At 35.7% G+C, this 17,250-nt stretch overlaps 1 long non-coding RNA gene across 1 annotated transcript; it reads right to left on the reverse strand.

Annotated features, from left to right (window-relative positions):
• Positions 1-581: 581 nt before the first annotated feature.
• LOC107742792 (uncharacterized) lies at positions 582-17,009 on the reverse strand. Its single transcript, XR_001640342.1, has 3 exons — positions 16,941-17,009; positions 3,607-3,723; positions 582-640 (listed from the first exon to the last, which is right to left on the reverse strand). It is a non-coding gene; the product is annotated as an uncharacterized LOC107742792 (long non-coding RNA).
• Between the last annotated feature and the right edge of the window lie 241 nt (positions 17,010-17,250).

Genomic DNA, 17,250 nt, shown 5'->3' on the forward strand with positions numbered 1-17,250 from the left:
TCAGTATATGATTTGTGAGGAAACAGAATCAGGGAGAGTTTGATCAGTGTTATCTGGTGAAACACATGTAAATCACCTCTGTCACATCTGATTCCTGTAAAACAAACGCAAACACTAAAGGCCAAAGGAGAAAAACAAACCTGATAAATAAAAATTAACAAATGACAGAAATTTGCTACCAATTCTTCAGAAAGATTCATAATTCATTAGTCCTGAACCTTGTTAGGAAAAATGCATAAATTGAGTTATGGGATACGAGTCAGTGTTTGTTGCATTGAATGATTGTGAATTATGATCTGGGTCTTTTATATTATTAGAACTTGTGAAATTTTTGCACACAAGCAACTTTAACAGCAACAAAAATAAATAAAACCTACATTATAGATTAGATTATGGAAACCATAAAACACATGTTAAACACATAATATACCACACTGCCAAATATGTGTAATGTGTTTTTGAAGCAGTAAGCAGTATGCAATCATATTAGAATTTTAAACGGGAATATTGCTATATATGCAGTTATTTTGTAGCTAATTCAATAAATGGAAATGTCATTGAAACGACACAGAGACTCTTACCGTCATTAGTCCAGTGTGTTTGTAGAGTAATGCAGCAGCTGGAGTCTCATCTTCATGAACTGTAATGACAGACATTCAGTCAAAACATGGAGAACATTGGTGATTCACAATTATTTTTTACAGATGTGTGAGCTGTAGATTGACTTGACCTGCGCCTCTGCGTTTCCTGCAGATACAAAACAACCCAATTACAGCCACAATCACCAGAGATCCAGCAGCAGCAGCAGAGATCAGCAATATTATCTGAGATCCTGAGGCTGGACTATGTGAAGTAGTCTTTGATAGAGTCTGTGGGTCTGGTGTTGTAACGGCTAAAGACAGTCATTAATGTGAGTGAATGTGTCAGTCTGATCTACAACAAAAGACAAGGGTCTGGCTGCAGACATGTACCGTCAGGGGTGGTAAAGGAAGAGGAATCAGTTGCAGGGATAACAAAGACTTATTGAGTTTCTAACACAAAGCAGGTACCAAGTCACTGTCCGAGAGGGTAACCAGGAGAGATTCCAGCCAGGTCCGTGGAAGTGAAAGTCAGCTCAACAGGAGGCGTCTAGGAATGGGGTTTCAGGGCAAAGAGCAGAGAGTAACAGTCCAAGAGCAACGAGACAGTCCAGCTCTCCAATGAACACCAAGGGACAGAGTATGGCGACAGCGGGAGGGAGAGGAAGTGTTCCTGGAGGGTGAAGGCAGAAGCCTGGCTGACTTAATTGGAATCCTCTGAGGCTGGTGGACCAGCCTGATATTAGCAGAGCAGCTGGATGGATGGAACAGGAAGGGCAGGGGAGCAGGTAGAGCTGGGCAGTGAAGGATAGGAGGGAGGAGGCAGGCGGTAGGGAGTCCAGCAGCCAAAGCCGATGGGGGAGCACAAGGGGGAAGGGGAAAAACAAAAACTAAATGGCAGGAGCTCAAAAACTAGGAACTAGAGAGAACAGAACTAACTCAAAAGAAAAAAACCCTAATATCAAAAGTATAAAATAAATGCAAAATAAACTATTTAAGACTAGGCTAGACAACAACAGGATAACAGTCAACAGAGACAAGAGCCCGATTAACTCAGCAGAGCAGAGATTCGATCTGGCACAGGACAGAAGACAAGAGGGGAATATAAAGGGTGACTAATGATCTAAAACAGGTGTTAACCCTAACAAGATAATAAGGTAACAAGAGGGGCAGGGTAACAATAGACAATAGAGCACATGGCAAACATAAATAACAACTGACAGCCATGTGCTCCAGGCAGACCAGGACACAACATAAACAAACGCAGATCAGACCGGCGCCTTGACATGCACTTGCACTCTCAGACACCTGCGCTTCCTCAAGTGACATCACTTGCAATTTATTAAATTTTTTAATTAATTAATTAATTAATTTTTTTTTATTTAATCTCTAAGAATTTTACAACAGTAGCAGGTGGTGAAGACAAGAAAAAATAAACAAAATTACAATGTCACTTGCAAACACCACCTGCACTCTCCGCTACCTGCGCGACGTCACTTGCAATCGTATATCGATTGTATATCGAATTTGATCTTTTAATAGCACTATCTTAATACCTACATTAAGCCATATTAAGTGTTTATGGTTTTCTACGGGAGGAAAACGCTTAATGAGAGACTTTGCGCATTGAGTTCATATTCTGCTGTTCTGTGGGCACGGATTTGTGGGTCTTGTCTTTTTCTCCTACTGGTGACTTGCAGGACCCTGTACATTATGGTACTAAATTAGTTTTATTTGTTTAACCACCACAGCATCTCGTCTCCATTGGCAACACGCACCATTTGTGTCGATTGCAAGTGACGTCGCGCAGGTAGCGGAGAGTGCAGGTGGTGTTTGCAAGTGACACTGTAATTTTGTTTCTTTTTTTCTTGTCTTCACCACCTGGCTACTGTTGTAAAATGTTGAGAGATTCAATGTAAATAAATAAATAAATAAAATAAAAATAAAAAAAGATTGCAAGTGACGTCACTTGTGGAAGTGCAGGTGTCTGAAAGTACAAGTCTATTACATTTTCTTCCTATTAGATTGTGTTTTATTAACGTTTACACCTACCCCAACCCTAAACCCACCCCTTACAATAATGCAAATACAGTAATTATTGTTGTTCAGTGTGACAAAAATTATGCTATATTGATGTGCGCATGCCCAGTAGCCGCAGCTATATCCCTTCTAGCCTTAACCAGAGTAGGCTTATTTGATCTGTGCAGAACCGACCACCGGTGATCACCGCAAGATGCATGCCAGTTAGAAATGTGTCCGAGGGCAGTCTGATGCTCTGAAGTCACGCCGATGTGTGTCAAAAATCTCTCGTGACAGCGAGTCGGCCGTGCAGTCGAGCGCAGTTGCTCTCCACCGACTGCACTGACCAAAAGCATGATGGGAAACGACTTGCTGAAGACACAGCTTAATGCTCATTGGTTCAAACAAGTGTGATGTTACGTTCTCTTCTAAAATGTTTTTTTTTATTTTTTTTTTATCTGATATCATGTAATTATGAGTTTAAATTATGCATGAATATTCCCAAACACTATGACAGTGCGATCTCTGTGTGAGATATGTGATTGTTGTCATATTTCTAAAAAACAACAAAAATCTAGAATACATGTTTGTATTCAAGTGAAAATGGATAATAAATAAGTTTTTCGAATGGAATTAAATAGCAAGTACTTTGTGTGTCTTGTTCATCATATTTACTTTCATATAAAGGCAACAGAACTGAAATTCTATCATGTTTATTAGCAACACAGCGCGTGAGTGTGAGTAGTGCAAGTCTGAGAGTGCAAGTGCATGTCTGCAGCTAGATCCTATTGCAAAAGACAGATCAGCTCAGTAAATAAACACTATAGATTAAAGTTTTACAAGACTACACTGTCACTTAAAAACATCACATAGAAAATGACCAAATAAAAGACTAATTAAAAACTATAATGTGTTCTTAAATGACTAAGTGGTTTGTTTATTTTACAAATATTTATTAAATAAATATTTGTGTAAAAACACTTAATAAAGAATGATCATGATGACTCACCATAGACATTAACAGTGGATCTGTATGTGGTCTCTCTCCTCCTGCTGCTCCACTCAGTAAGACCAGTTTCTAGAGTGACTGAATCTCCCTCCATCACTGATACAGTCGTCACTGCATCTGCATCAGCAAACACACAGAGCACAAACAGAATGAGATGTTTCTGTTGAAATAAATAAATTGACTTTTAAATAACTGTATGATGGTTTAATGAGGTAATCAGTTGAAATTTACATTTGAAATCAATAAGTTGATTTGAGCTCCACACAACATCATACACTGAAAACTTTTACTGCAGATGAGAATCACGTCACACTGAAACTAAAGCTGCTGCTGTTTGAGCTTCAGTGATTTATATAAAGAACATTTAGAAGAAAAAACAAACACTGAATCTGAAGGAACTGAAGCCATAAAAACTCACCAACCAGACTCCACAAACACAAACAGAAGCAAAATCTGTCAAACATCTTCAACGGTTTCAGTCCACAAATATGAAAAGACAAACTCTTCAGAACTGGTTCAGTAATAAAATGACAGATGAGCTGATGTGAGGCTGATCTGTAGTAAAGTCATGAGAAACTGTCGGCTAAAATAACCGCTATTTATCCAGTGTTAATGTGTGTGACCACTGGCAGCTTTTTTTTCTTTGCTCATTTCACAACATCTGAACTCACCGCATTGAGCTCCAGTAGACCTCAAGTTTCTCAAAATATTTTGCTTTACATTGTACACAAGCTGATTATAACTGATTTGATAATTTTGACATTTTTATGTGTAAAACACTGTGCACAATATGCATGTGAAATGCATGACTATATTATGCAGTTGCCAGTTGTTCTATGAAGAATAAGACAACTTTTTGTAAGAAAACAAACCCAACAACTGATGTTTAAAATTTGTCTCATAAATAAACTGATACACATTTTACCGGTTTGAATTTTATTCTTTGCTATTCTAAACTTCAGATGACATTGATTAATAATGTAATCATAACAAACTATTAAACTTTTCAGTTCTACTTTTAAAAGAGGAAGCAAAAGAAATGAATACATTATTACTATATATCACAATCTTATATGGCTTTTTTTTAATGGCCTTTACATCATTGAAGTGTTAAATGTAGAAATACAAAAGCAGAAACAATACTTCTCCACAACAGTGTTTGCATGCACAGACACGGGCCTACTCACACCAAACCCAGCAAGACCATCTTGGTCAACCACTTTCACAAGAAAGACCATGCCGGTCAAACCAGGCTCCATTTTTCTTGGGAACAGCATGACTTTTGCACAGGTTTCCATAAGGGTTATGCTATGGGGCTTGTATAAAATATGAATCATGAACCTGAAACACCTGAAGTCTGAAACACATTAACCTGATTAATATAGTGAGGAAAAAAACTGTGTTTATCAATTAGGCTAATTTGTGAATTTGAGTCAGGATAGCAGCTTAAAAAAAGAAAGGTACATCAGGATCTACTTTAAAACAAGTACAAGTAAGTCACTTGTTATATCTTCTAAATTGCTAAAGTGTAGAATCATCAACAATTGTAAAAATAATACTAAGCCGTAGATGCTTTTCCTCACTGTTCATTTGATATGCATCAATGTGTTATTTTAGGAAATTGTATTGTCAGAAGTATTGCAGTCTCCAGTGTTGATTGATACCCAGAACTAAACTGGGAGAGTCCAAAAGTCCAGTTAGCCATGTTTCGCTCCAAAAACACTTTCAAATCCAGTTCTGAAGTGGCTAATATCACGAAAGGACTCCCAGTTGAAAGGCCTGTTTGATCAAGTTAAAACTCTTCTAAGGCTGCTTTTATTCGCCCCAGTCTCATCAAGGAGACTGAAAACATGGCTCAGAACAACAATGGCACAAGTGAGACTGAACAGTATTGCTGTGTGCCACGACCACCAGGACAAACTGAACAATACTGATGGGAATCAAATATACCAACAGTTAATTTCTGTTAATGACTTATGCAGACATGTATTTGGCTTCTTCAAATAGCAAGGGACAAGTCAGTAGACACATTGACATTGACGATTACATTGCACTATGAACAATGTAAGTTATGAGTAAAGTTTAGTCTCTGTTAAACTGCCCCCTTGTCATTATTACTTACCTGTAATATTACAGAATTCATTAGTTTACACATTTATGATGTCAATATAAACTAAAAACCTTAATACATAATCCTATTCAATATTCCGTGGATGTCACAACCAATTTAAAAATCAAACCTACTCCCCTGGAAGAGATTCACAGCTTGAGGACCAAGTTCTGGTGGGACAAGAACAGACCAACAAACTGACAACTCCATTCAGACAAGATCCAGACACTATTGTGTCCAAAAAGAGACATTCTGTAATAAATAAAAGTAATACCTCTTTTGGGAAGAAATTCTTTGGTGTGAATGCAAATGACCCCCAGCTGAACAGCAAAAGCAATCAGACAGAACTAGTGGAGTCAGAGGAAACTGAGCAGATCACTCCTGATAACATGCTGATTCAGACTGAGCTACTAGATGGTGCTGTTGATCCGCAGATGAAACACATGCTGTGTTCGAAATGCCATACTATCATACTACTCTTTCTATTTCTGCAGTATCCAGTATGTATACTCTGCATAGTATGCAAACTTTCTGTATGCATGAAATACCCAGATGACTTGCCAGAATCTGCTAAATATAACTCAAGTACACTGAAATCAGTACAGAAGCTGTGTTTGGAATGGCATACTACCATACAATTCTTACTATACTGCAGTATGCTATGTGTATACTGTGAATGTGTGAATTTTCGGTATGCATGGAATTCCCGGATTACCTGCTACAATTTGCTGAAATCTGATGTATGCATCTGAAGACACTGCATGGGATACTGTTTCCCACAACGCAACATGCTCCACGTGACGTTTCATATTCAAATGCGTTAGTGAACTGGAGGCGGGGGATAGTAATTATAAATGTAACACTTTTATATGTACTTATATACGTGTTACAAACTAACTACAAACTATTGCTCTGTACATAGACATAGATTGTACCTCAATCTCTACGGCACGTTTCCGATCAAGTCAAATGACGTCACCTTTATCTCAATAGCGCTTTATACAGTACAGATTGTTTCAAAGATATTAAATAATAATAATATTGCAGTAATATAATATATAAATAACATATAATATATAAATGAAAACAATATTTAAAATATGCGAGCAGAATTCAATTCCGCTGTAAAGCAGCTCTAAAAAGGCACGGAGTGTCTATTTACTCAAAGTACAAATAGCCCAATTTGTTGGCAGAGGCTACAGTAACTCCGCCCACCACCGCCTGGCTGCGATAAACAGTAATGCAAAAGACGCCTATTAGTTAGCAGTATCAGTGGCGTAGCGAGTAAAACGCTAAGTAAATGACGCGATCAAGCTAGATTCGAAGCTAGATTTCCCATCACATATCAGATCGGAAAGGCATTTATTTTCAATAAAAATAAAATAAATATTTTAGAAGTTGAAATAAAATGCCTCATTAATAATACAGTGTTATTGAGTATGGTAAGCAGTAGGTGGAGGGCTTTATAGGGTATATGTTGAACGTCACCTGACCAAACCAGGAAAATCGCTTCCGCTTGTCGGAGAACGTGTTAACAGCCGTAATAAATAATAGCGATATCTATGGACTTTTAAGATAATCAGTTAACTAGCTAGCTGTTATTTATTGTTGACGAAAATCTTTGGCATCTACTTTGAAGGCGTCTTGAGTAAAACTGCTTCATATTTAACGAAGCATTTGCAAAACGCTTAAACCAGAAGCAGCGAGACCAGGTTAACAGAATACAGAAGTCTGTTGTGCATAACCCCTATTGTCCCAAAAAGGCGGCATCCATTTAATAATATTAATAAATATGATAATTTACACTCAATATGTTATTACATACTGTTTTATAATGTACTACAGTACTGAAGTATAAATATCTGCCACCTAAGTACTACTTACACTTAGCCTATTGCTAAAGAAAATACGGATATTTTAGTGTAAACAAAAGTTATCATTATTTGCACTTAGTGTAACTAGAATATATCACTTTTTTCACTTAGTGTAACTGTCAAAAAGAAAACACTATTGTTGTTCAGTTAAAGACAGCTCAGTGTTGATTCAGTTCTGTTCAATATCTACTAGATGGTGCTGTTGATCCGCAGATGAAACACATGCTGTGTTCGAAATGCCATACTATCATACTACTCTTTCTATTTCTGCAGTATCCAGTATGTATACTCTGCATAGTATGCAAACTTTCTGTATGCATGAAATACCCAGATGACTTGCCAGAATCTGCTAAATATAACTCAAGTACACTGAAATCAGTACAGAAGCTGTTCGGAATGGCATACTACCATACTATATTGCAGTATGCTGTGTGTATACTGTGAATAGTATGTGAATTTTCTGTATGCATTCAGTGTTTGTCATGTGACAACACTGTAGCATACTACTTTGAAACATTTTGTTGCTTATTGTATACTGTTTCACACACTATTCTATTCTTTAAAAAAAATAGTAGGCAGTATACACTGTATACTGAGCAGTAGGCGGTATGTTAGTATGCCATTTCGAACACAGCCAACGACACAAAAATCAGACTACAAAGATTTAAATGAGGCAATATAGTTGTTTGTTTATTATTGTGGATTAAAAAATAACTTTTACAAAAACTAATGAGCTTAACAAAAATGTAGACTTTTAAAAATGTTTTAATAATGTAAAGCTTTATGTGATGCACTGCTGAAACTATTAAACAGTTTATTTTCCTCCAGGAGGCGCTCAACATATAAATAATATGTTAATAAATATTAAATAAATGTAATAAAACTAGGAGTGGCTCTTGAAGCTCAGAGTGAGAAAACTTTATTGATAAAGACAAGCAAATACACATGACAAATGAACATCAGTAGTAAAGAGAGATCTGTGTGTCTCAACTGAGAGAAATATAAACGAAAAAGCTTTTCAAACTGGATTTTTAAAAATATGACACTGAAAGAGAGTGTAAGCTCAAATAATCATCAGTAATTATCAGTTCTGTTCAATATGTAAAGTTAATTAATTATGAAATTAGTTTAATTGGGCAATATAGCATTGTTTACTAGTATGAGCCCTTATTGAATGAAACCTTTGAATAAAAAAGAAGGGTTTGTACATTTATTTGTAAGGTAACAGCCTTGACAGCTGTGCTGAATTAAATGTGCTGTATGTAGGATTGACACCGAGTGGTTGAACTAGGTATTGCAGTCCAAATTCTAAATATTGGAGAGGGTTTTTTTCACCCGGCCCCTCCTCCTCAGCCTTGACGCACACGCAGGTTGCCAGATTGACGACAGAACAGGAAGGAGCGCACTTGACGATGAATGAAATGAAATACGCTGTACGCTATACGACTGTAGCATTGTTTTTCAGATAAACAAGCATGTTAACTTAGCATGTTTCTTAAATATCTGCAAACATATTGTGGTATTTTTATACTTATTTATTTGTAAGGTAACAGCCTCGACAGCTGTGCTGAATTAAGGTTCAGTGTTTGTCATGTGACAACACTGTAGCATACTACTCTGAAACATTTTGTTGCTTAATGCTTATTGTATACTATTTCCACACTATTCCTTTAAAAAAAATAGTAGGCAGTATACACTGTATACTGAGCAGTAGGCGGTATGTTAGTATGCCATTTCGAACACAGCCAACGACACAAAAATCAGACTACAAAGATTTAAATGAGGCACTATAGTTGTTTGTTTATTATTGTGGATTAAAAAATAACTTTTACAAAAACTAATGAGCTTAACAAAAATGTAGACTTTTAAAAATGTTTTAATAATGTAAAGCTTTATGTGATGCACTGCTGAAACTATTAAACAGTTTATTTTCCTCCAGGAGGCGCTCAACATATAAATAATATGTTAATAAATATTAAATAAATGTAATAAAACTAGGAGTGGCTCTTGAAGCTCAGAGTGAGAAAACTTTATTGATAAAGACAAGCAAATACACATGACAAATGAACATCAGTAGTAAAGAGAGATCTGTGTGTCTCAACTGAGAGAAAGATAAACAAAAAAGCTTTTCAAACTGGATTTTTAAAAATGTGACACTGAAAGAGAGTGTAAGCTCAAATAATCATCAGCAATTATTATAAGAAAAATACACAAGAAGAAAATGTTCAGCATTCTGCTTTAGATTTCAATACATCCTGAAAAAAATTAACATACAAAGCCATAAATTGATAAATTTCACAAATATTTATATATGCAGTATTTTGTGAGAAGTGACATAATCAATCATGTACCTGAATCTGTGTTTGATCTTGTTCAGCTCTTCTGGATCTGACGTCATAAACCAGAAGAATGACAGTAGCCACGCCCACCAGAGCAGAGAGGACCAATCGGATCACAGCTTCAGTAGAACCACAGCAGTGGACAGAGTCTGAGGAATAAAAACACCAAACTGAGATCAGCTCAGTCAATAAACGTTAATATCACAAAACGCTTAAACCAGAAGCAGCGAGACCAGGTTAACAGAATACAGAAGTCTGTTGTGCATAACCCCTATTGTCCCAAAAAGGCGGCATCCATTTAATAATATTAATAAATATGATAATTTACACTCAATATGTTATTACATACTGTTTTATAATGTACTACAGTACTGAAGTATAAATATCTGCCACCTAAGTACTACTTACACTTAGCCTATTGCTAAAGAAAATACGGATATTTTAGTGTAAACAAAAGTTATCATTATTTGCACTTAGTGTAACTAGAATATATCACTTTTTTCACTTAGTGTAACTGTCAAAAAGAAAACACTATTGTTGTTCAGTTAAAGACAGCTCAGTGTTGATTCAGTTCTGTTCAATATGTAAAGTTAATTAATTATGAAATTAGTTTAATTGGGCAATATAGCATTGTTTACTAGTATGAGCCCTTATTGAATGAAACCTTTGAATAAAAAAGAAGGGTTTGTACATTTATTTGTAAGGTAACAGCCTTGACAGCTGTGCTGAATTAAATGTGCTGTATGTAGGATTGACACCGAGTGGTTGAACTAGGTATTGCAGTCCAAATTCTAAATATTGGAGAGGGTTTTTTTCACCCGGCCCCTCCTCCTCAGCCTTGACGCACACGCAGGTTGCCAGATTGACGACACAACAGGAAGGAGCGCACTTGACGATGAATGAAATGAAATACGCTGTGTTTTCCGCCAACTGGCAACCCGGGGAGCCAAAATACAATTGGGTAAACTGGCAGTGGGCGGGTTTCACAAACCAAAACAGAGACTGACATTCCGACACGGAACGCACATTTTCAAAGGAGAATAACTGACTGTAGCATTGTTTTTCAGATAAACAAGTATGTTAAAGAAAAATACACAAGAAGAAAATGTTCAGCATTCTGCTTTAGATTTCAATACATCCTGAAAAAAATTAACATACAAAGCCATAAATTGATAAATTTCACAAATATTTATATATGCAGTATTTTGTGAGAAGTGACATAATCAATCATGTACCTGAATCTGTGTTTGATCTTGTTCAGCTCTTCTGGATCTGACGTCATAAACCAGAAGAATGACAGTAGCCACGCCCACCAGAGCAGAGAGGACCAATCGGATCACAGCTTCAGTAGAACCACAGCAGTGGACAGAGTCTGAAGAATAAAAACACCAAACTGAGATCAGCTCAGTCAATAAACGTTAATATCAAGGAACTGGAGGAGAGTGAAAGAGAGACATTAATGTAAGTGATCGAATCAGTCTGATCTACAACAGAAGACAGAAATCTGCTCAGTAAATAAACACATATATCAGCGCTGCTGTACCTGAACATGTGCGACTGAGTTGAGTGATGTCCAGATGTTGAGTCTGGTTGCTCATGGGATTGTTGAGCACACAGCTGTAGGTGTTTTTATCCTGATATATCACCTCCAGAGGTAGAGAGAGACTGATGCTGAGATCAGACACACTGATGCTGGACAATAAACTGTTTCCTTTGTACCAGGAGAGAGTCACATGATCCACATTCACCACTGAACACACCAATGAACAATTCTGCTCTGATGATGAAGAACACTGTGAAGAGTTACTGCTGATGACAGGAACAGGCAGAGGAGCTGAAAACATGACAGAATAAAGAGAAATGAGGATGAATGAAGATTTTCAAGCAGAGGAGGAAGAAACATCGAGGAGAACCAACTGATCAAAGGTATTCAAAAACAAGAGCATTTAAAAACATTCTGACATACAAGATAAAATATAAACCTGGCTGTAAATGTAGAAAAACCCCCCCAAAAATTATGAATTTTATGTAATTAGACATGATGAAATACTTCTTTAGATCTACTTTAAGGCTGTGATAAAAAAGTTGAAACTGACATTTAACTTACCGTAGACATTGAGATAAAAAGACGGCCAGATCACAGAGCTGAACAAATAACGTCTAGAATGTTTAGTTCTGATGTTTGTGATGGTCAGAGATCCAGTTTGATTGTTCAGCTTCAGTCTGTCTCTGAATCTCCCGTCAAGAACATACTCATTTACAGTGAATCTGTCGGCCGGTTTATTGATTTCAGCTATTAAAGTGTTATAAAACAAAAACTGAATCAGATCATCATTCCTCATTTTAGAAAGACCAGATTTCAGAGTGACTGAACCCCCCCACTATCACTGACACTTCACTAAACTCTGGCTTCACTTCATCACCAAACACTCCTGAAGAACAGAGTTTTTAACAGATTAAAGTTCTAAGTAACGTGATGTTGGTTTAATGAACTTCACTAACATACTTTTATTAATTTGAATGTGAAGTGAATAATATTCAGCAGAAATACAAACACAACATATCTGGAATGAATGGGAAAGTAGTTAAACATTTCATATAGATCATTAACTAAATAAAAAAAAGAAAGACTTGCACCTCAGATAAGAGTAATGGCACACTAAAACTAATGCTGTTGAGTATTTAAGATTCATATTTATTTTAATTTAATCAATTCCTAATAACTAAGCTCAGATCTGAATTCAATCTTGATCTCACAGTAAAATCACAGTTTAATTATTTCTGTATGAGAATATCAGTGAATGTTAATCCTCTCTGACTAATTTAACCAGTAATTTAATACGTTACCAGAACAGAAGCAACAGAAGCCATCAAAACACATTTCAAACTCACCAACCAGACGCCAGAAACACAAACAGAACAAAACTGATTTCAGAGACATTTTCTCAAATGAAAAGCTCATGATAGTAGCTCTTAAAATATCTGAAAACACTCAAGATTGGTCCGGTTATATTTATCTGGTAGAATCCTCCCCAAACCTCAGTTAGTTTCCACTCACACGTCCGTCTCCTTTATCATCACGAAAATCAACAAGCTTCTGCTGATCTTACCTTTCAAATGAATTTTGGCCCTGTGTGAAAACTAATATAAGAGTGAAATATTGTATTAGATATCTGTATTTACTGTGTGTTATTTAGCGTTGTAAGCTGTCAATCATATTTGACCTCAAACTCTTAATTGACTGTTGATGGATTCACTTCATTTCAGTGTAAAGACGTTTTGTGTGGAGCAGAAGCAACCATAAACATGTGAGCTGTTTATCCACTGACAGATCAAACCAGACACACTGATGTTTGTACAGATAAAACAAAGAGGAAAAAACCTTGCAAGACCCATTTTAACTCAAAATCCAGTGAATTACATTAATGTTTGTCTGTGTTGTTACAACAAAATGCATGAGTGAACATTAAAGAAAATATACAGCTTACCTTGGTCTTTTTTCAGAAAAAACTGAGAAGAGTAGATTTGCTACCAAAGTAAGTGCTATCAGAGATGCTCCTTGATAGCGATTTTTCTTCAGAAAGCCACATTTCTGGCATTTGTAAAACCAGTTATTTTCCATCTTAAAGGGAGCGTTCACCCAAAAATACAACTCACACTAAACACTTTAAAAGAGACAGACATATAGGTGTTTGTGAAAGATGTTTTCTCTGTTTTGGAAGGATGAACATTGTGAAATTATACCATATTTATTGCATCAAAATTTGTTAATAGGCTACTTTACTATATAGGTTAGGGGTGGATTTTATCAGTTGTTAATTATTCATGCAACAATGCGTATTACTGTTATAGTTTTCATTAATAACCATTGCTTTATAGATGATAACTTTGCCTTCTGCTCTTATTAATGCTTTTAGCATGACTTTGTGAAAATTTAACTACTATACTGAATGAAATAGCATAGACTTCTTCATGGCTAGTGTTTGCATATTTCATTTCATTCTGTAACCTTCTTGTTCTACAGATCTGTGCACTAGTGTTAAATGCTACTTTTTTAATAGCATTGATAATGTTTCTGACAGAAAATATCATTATGTTTTTTGCGTTTGCCTTACCGAATGTGGAATTCTGTCAGCAATAACCTGTCCGTGGGCTTTTTTGATTACAGTCAGTTTAAGTGCCGGCGATGTAATGTTGCCAGCATATTGCTATGAAAACAAATAAAACCGAAAAATAAATAAAAAAATAAAGCAAAATTAGTTCAAATCTTTTGATAAAGATATCGCTAACCCTAAACTGCAACTTCCCATTTTATTAACTTAAGCGCCCTCAAGCCTCGTTCACTCCGCCAGTGTCTCGCAGCGATCATTTTCATACCACGGACACTATAAACATTCATGCAAACTGTCTAAACTAATTATACATGCAGACAGCAAATTAGTAAGTCAGAGAACAAATTTTATTTTTGAACATGAAAAATGTACCAAGATCCGGACCTCAGTGACCTCATAGCTGGCTATAGCGCCTCCTGCTGGATGAACACTATACATGTTATATATATATAAAGTAATTTACTATAACATTATACATTGTGAAATTAGATTACAAAGGAAACAATAGTAAACACTCCCAGCCAACACATGACCGACCTTCAATGTTGAAATATGGTTGAAATACAGGTGCATCTCAATAAATTAGAATGTCGTGGAAAAGTTCATATATTTCAGTAATTCAACTCAAATTGTGAAACTCGTGTATTAAATAAATTCAATGCACACAGACTGAAGTAGTTTAAGTCTTTGGTTCTTTTAATTGTCACAAAAACATTATTTCATAAAAGGCCACAGGAAAACAGATCAGTCAGCAATGCTTCTGTACACTTTAAAGTATTTGTTACTGTAATCTATATCTATTTCAGATCTATATCTGTTCATTTGTTTATCTTTTTCTTTTTAGTTTCGAACATCCTGCTTCTAGGATTGATTGGACTCGTACTCAAGACGTGTTTCTTCTGGTGACTTACTAAAAAGTCAAATGTTCATTTATCTTGAGGCTAGTTTGTTGTTGAAAGAAATTGCAAATAAATAAATAATAATAATAAATATCAGAAAAGTAAATTCTGAGAAAACCTGGTTGATCATTTGTTCACAGATATCACTTAATTTGATATTTTGGTATCTAATCCAGTGAAATTCTTATATTTTAATGTGTTGATTTGATTTTTTTTTTAAATTATCAATTTGAACAAACTCTTTCAAAAGACTTTGCTACTTAGGTCTTGTTTTGGAAACTTTAATAATAGGATTGAAAACAAAACAAAAAAAAACAGGAAGAGTTACAGATATAACACATTAAATGCAATCAGTTTTTTTTTTTTGGTAAAAGTAAATATAAATGAATCAGTTTGAATCAAATGTCAAAAAATGTAAAGTTAAACGTTTTCTGTTTAGTACTGATATTACAATCCAGAGAGCTCAGTATTGCTTGCAATTGCTTGTAAAAATCCTGTTTTATTGATTTGTTTAAATAGTATTTATTTCTTTTTGAACAGAAGACTCAATCATGTAAACTGTATGCATAAGAGAAACAAGCACGCAGCCATCTTTAAAATTCTGTCTTTGAACTTCCGTTTTTGCGGTATCTATAGCATCGCTGTTGAAGAGTAATGAGCTGGTGACGTGGATTTACTTATTGTAGAGTTCATGAAAGTTATCATGTGCATTGTAAGGTTTGAGGTGGATGTCATAAAAAATTTGAAAAAAAAAAAGAAAAATAATTTCTTCTGTGGACATACACTAATTAATCTCTATTTTCTGTTTCTACCTCAGGAGGCTCATCCCCAGGGGCCAGTTGTTCAAAAAGTTTAGTCTGGATCAAAATGATCTGGATTTGGAAATCCCATGTTTTGCTATGCAGGATCAGGTAACCCATCTTACTTTTGAGCCGGTTTTTCCAGAGAAAAATTGGATTGGATCACCCTGATCCAGATGGATTTCTAAATCAGTGATTAAAAAAAAAAAAAAAAAAAAACTTTAAATGAAATATAATATTTTTGTTTGATATTGACAGCTGTTTGGGGATATATTACGTTACAAATGTTGTCATTTTTGGACCAGTTTTAAAGTTTTATTACATTTTGGTTCCTGAAATCCACCCTTCTGCTGGGATCAGAATAATCCTTTTTTTTTGGATCAAAAGTATCCCAATCTTAGTAAAACGTTTTCAACAACACAAACTGAGGATTTAATCTAGATAAAAACCAAGATTGGATTTTGTGATCTAATCCGAATTCAGAATCCTTTTTTTCTTTTGAACAACCCATTTTCAAGATTTGATCCAATCCGATGGCCAAAATCCGATCAGATTACTTTTGAACAACTGGCCCCTGGTAACTAGATATTATGCAAGCTAGATCCGGCCTCTACTGAAGACATCATATGATGCCAACTCTAAATCAATATTCAAAACTGACAAATCTGACTTTAATCATAATGACCACAACATGTAATCATTGCCTCAATCATGTTAATCGTTTCTGCATGAATACTGTCATTAACTAATTGCACGATTTGTATTATTCTAGAACTTTGAAACGAAATGTATTGTGAAAAACTCTATTCAAATAAACATGAATTGAATTGACTGAATCTCCCTCCATCACTGACGCTGACTTCACTGCATCGACACCAAACACATCTGAAGAACAGAGTTATTATTTTCTTTCTCCAAACCAATGACACATGATCAGAGACTACATGCAGTCTTGCAGAGGTCTGAAACTCAATAGAATTCAATATGAACAAGCTCTACCAACAGGAGAGTCTATATTAGTTGCAGTTGATTATTACAGCTGCTATTTTGAGTATGAGAAACTCAAGAGATTCACAGCTTGAGGACCAAGTTCTGGTGGGACAAGAGAAGACCAACAAACTGACAACTCCATTCAACCAAGTTTCATTCACTACGGTGTCCAAAAAGATCAATTCTGTGTTCACAATATAAAAGTAATACCTCGTTTGTGTAGAAATTCTTCAGTGCGAATGCAAATGACCCCCAGCTGAACAGCAAAAGCAATCAGACAGAACTAGTGGAGTCAGAGGAAACTGAGCAGATCACTCCTGATAACATGCTGATTCAGACTGAGTTACTGATGGTGCTGTTGATCCACAGATGAAACACAGACACAAATCACACTACAGAGATTTAAAGACTTTATCATTGACTGACGGAGGAGGAGTTTTCCTCCAGGAGGTGCTCGACATAATAAATTTAACAAAACATGGAGAGACTCTTGAAGCTCAGAGTGAATAAAAACTTTATT

Source organism: Sinocyclocheilus rhinocerous, unplaced genomic scaffold (genome assembly GCF_001515625.1).
Source record: "Sinocyclocheilus rhinocerous isolate Xijiao unplaced genomic scaffold, SAMN03320098_v1.1 scaffold1879, whole genome shotgun sequence".
NCBI lineage: Eukaryota > Metazoa > Chordata > Actinopteri > Cypriniformes > Cyprinidae > Sinocyclocheilus > Sinocyclocheilus rhinocerous.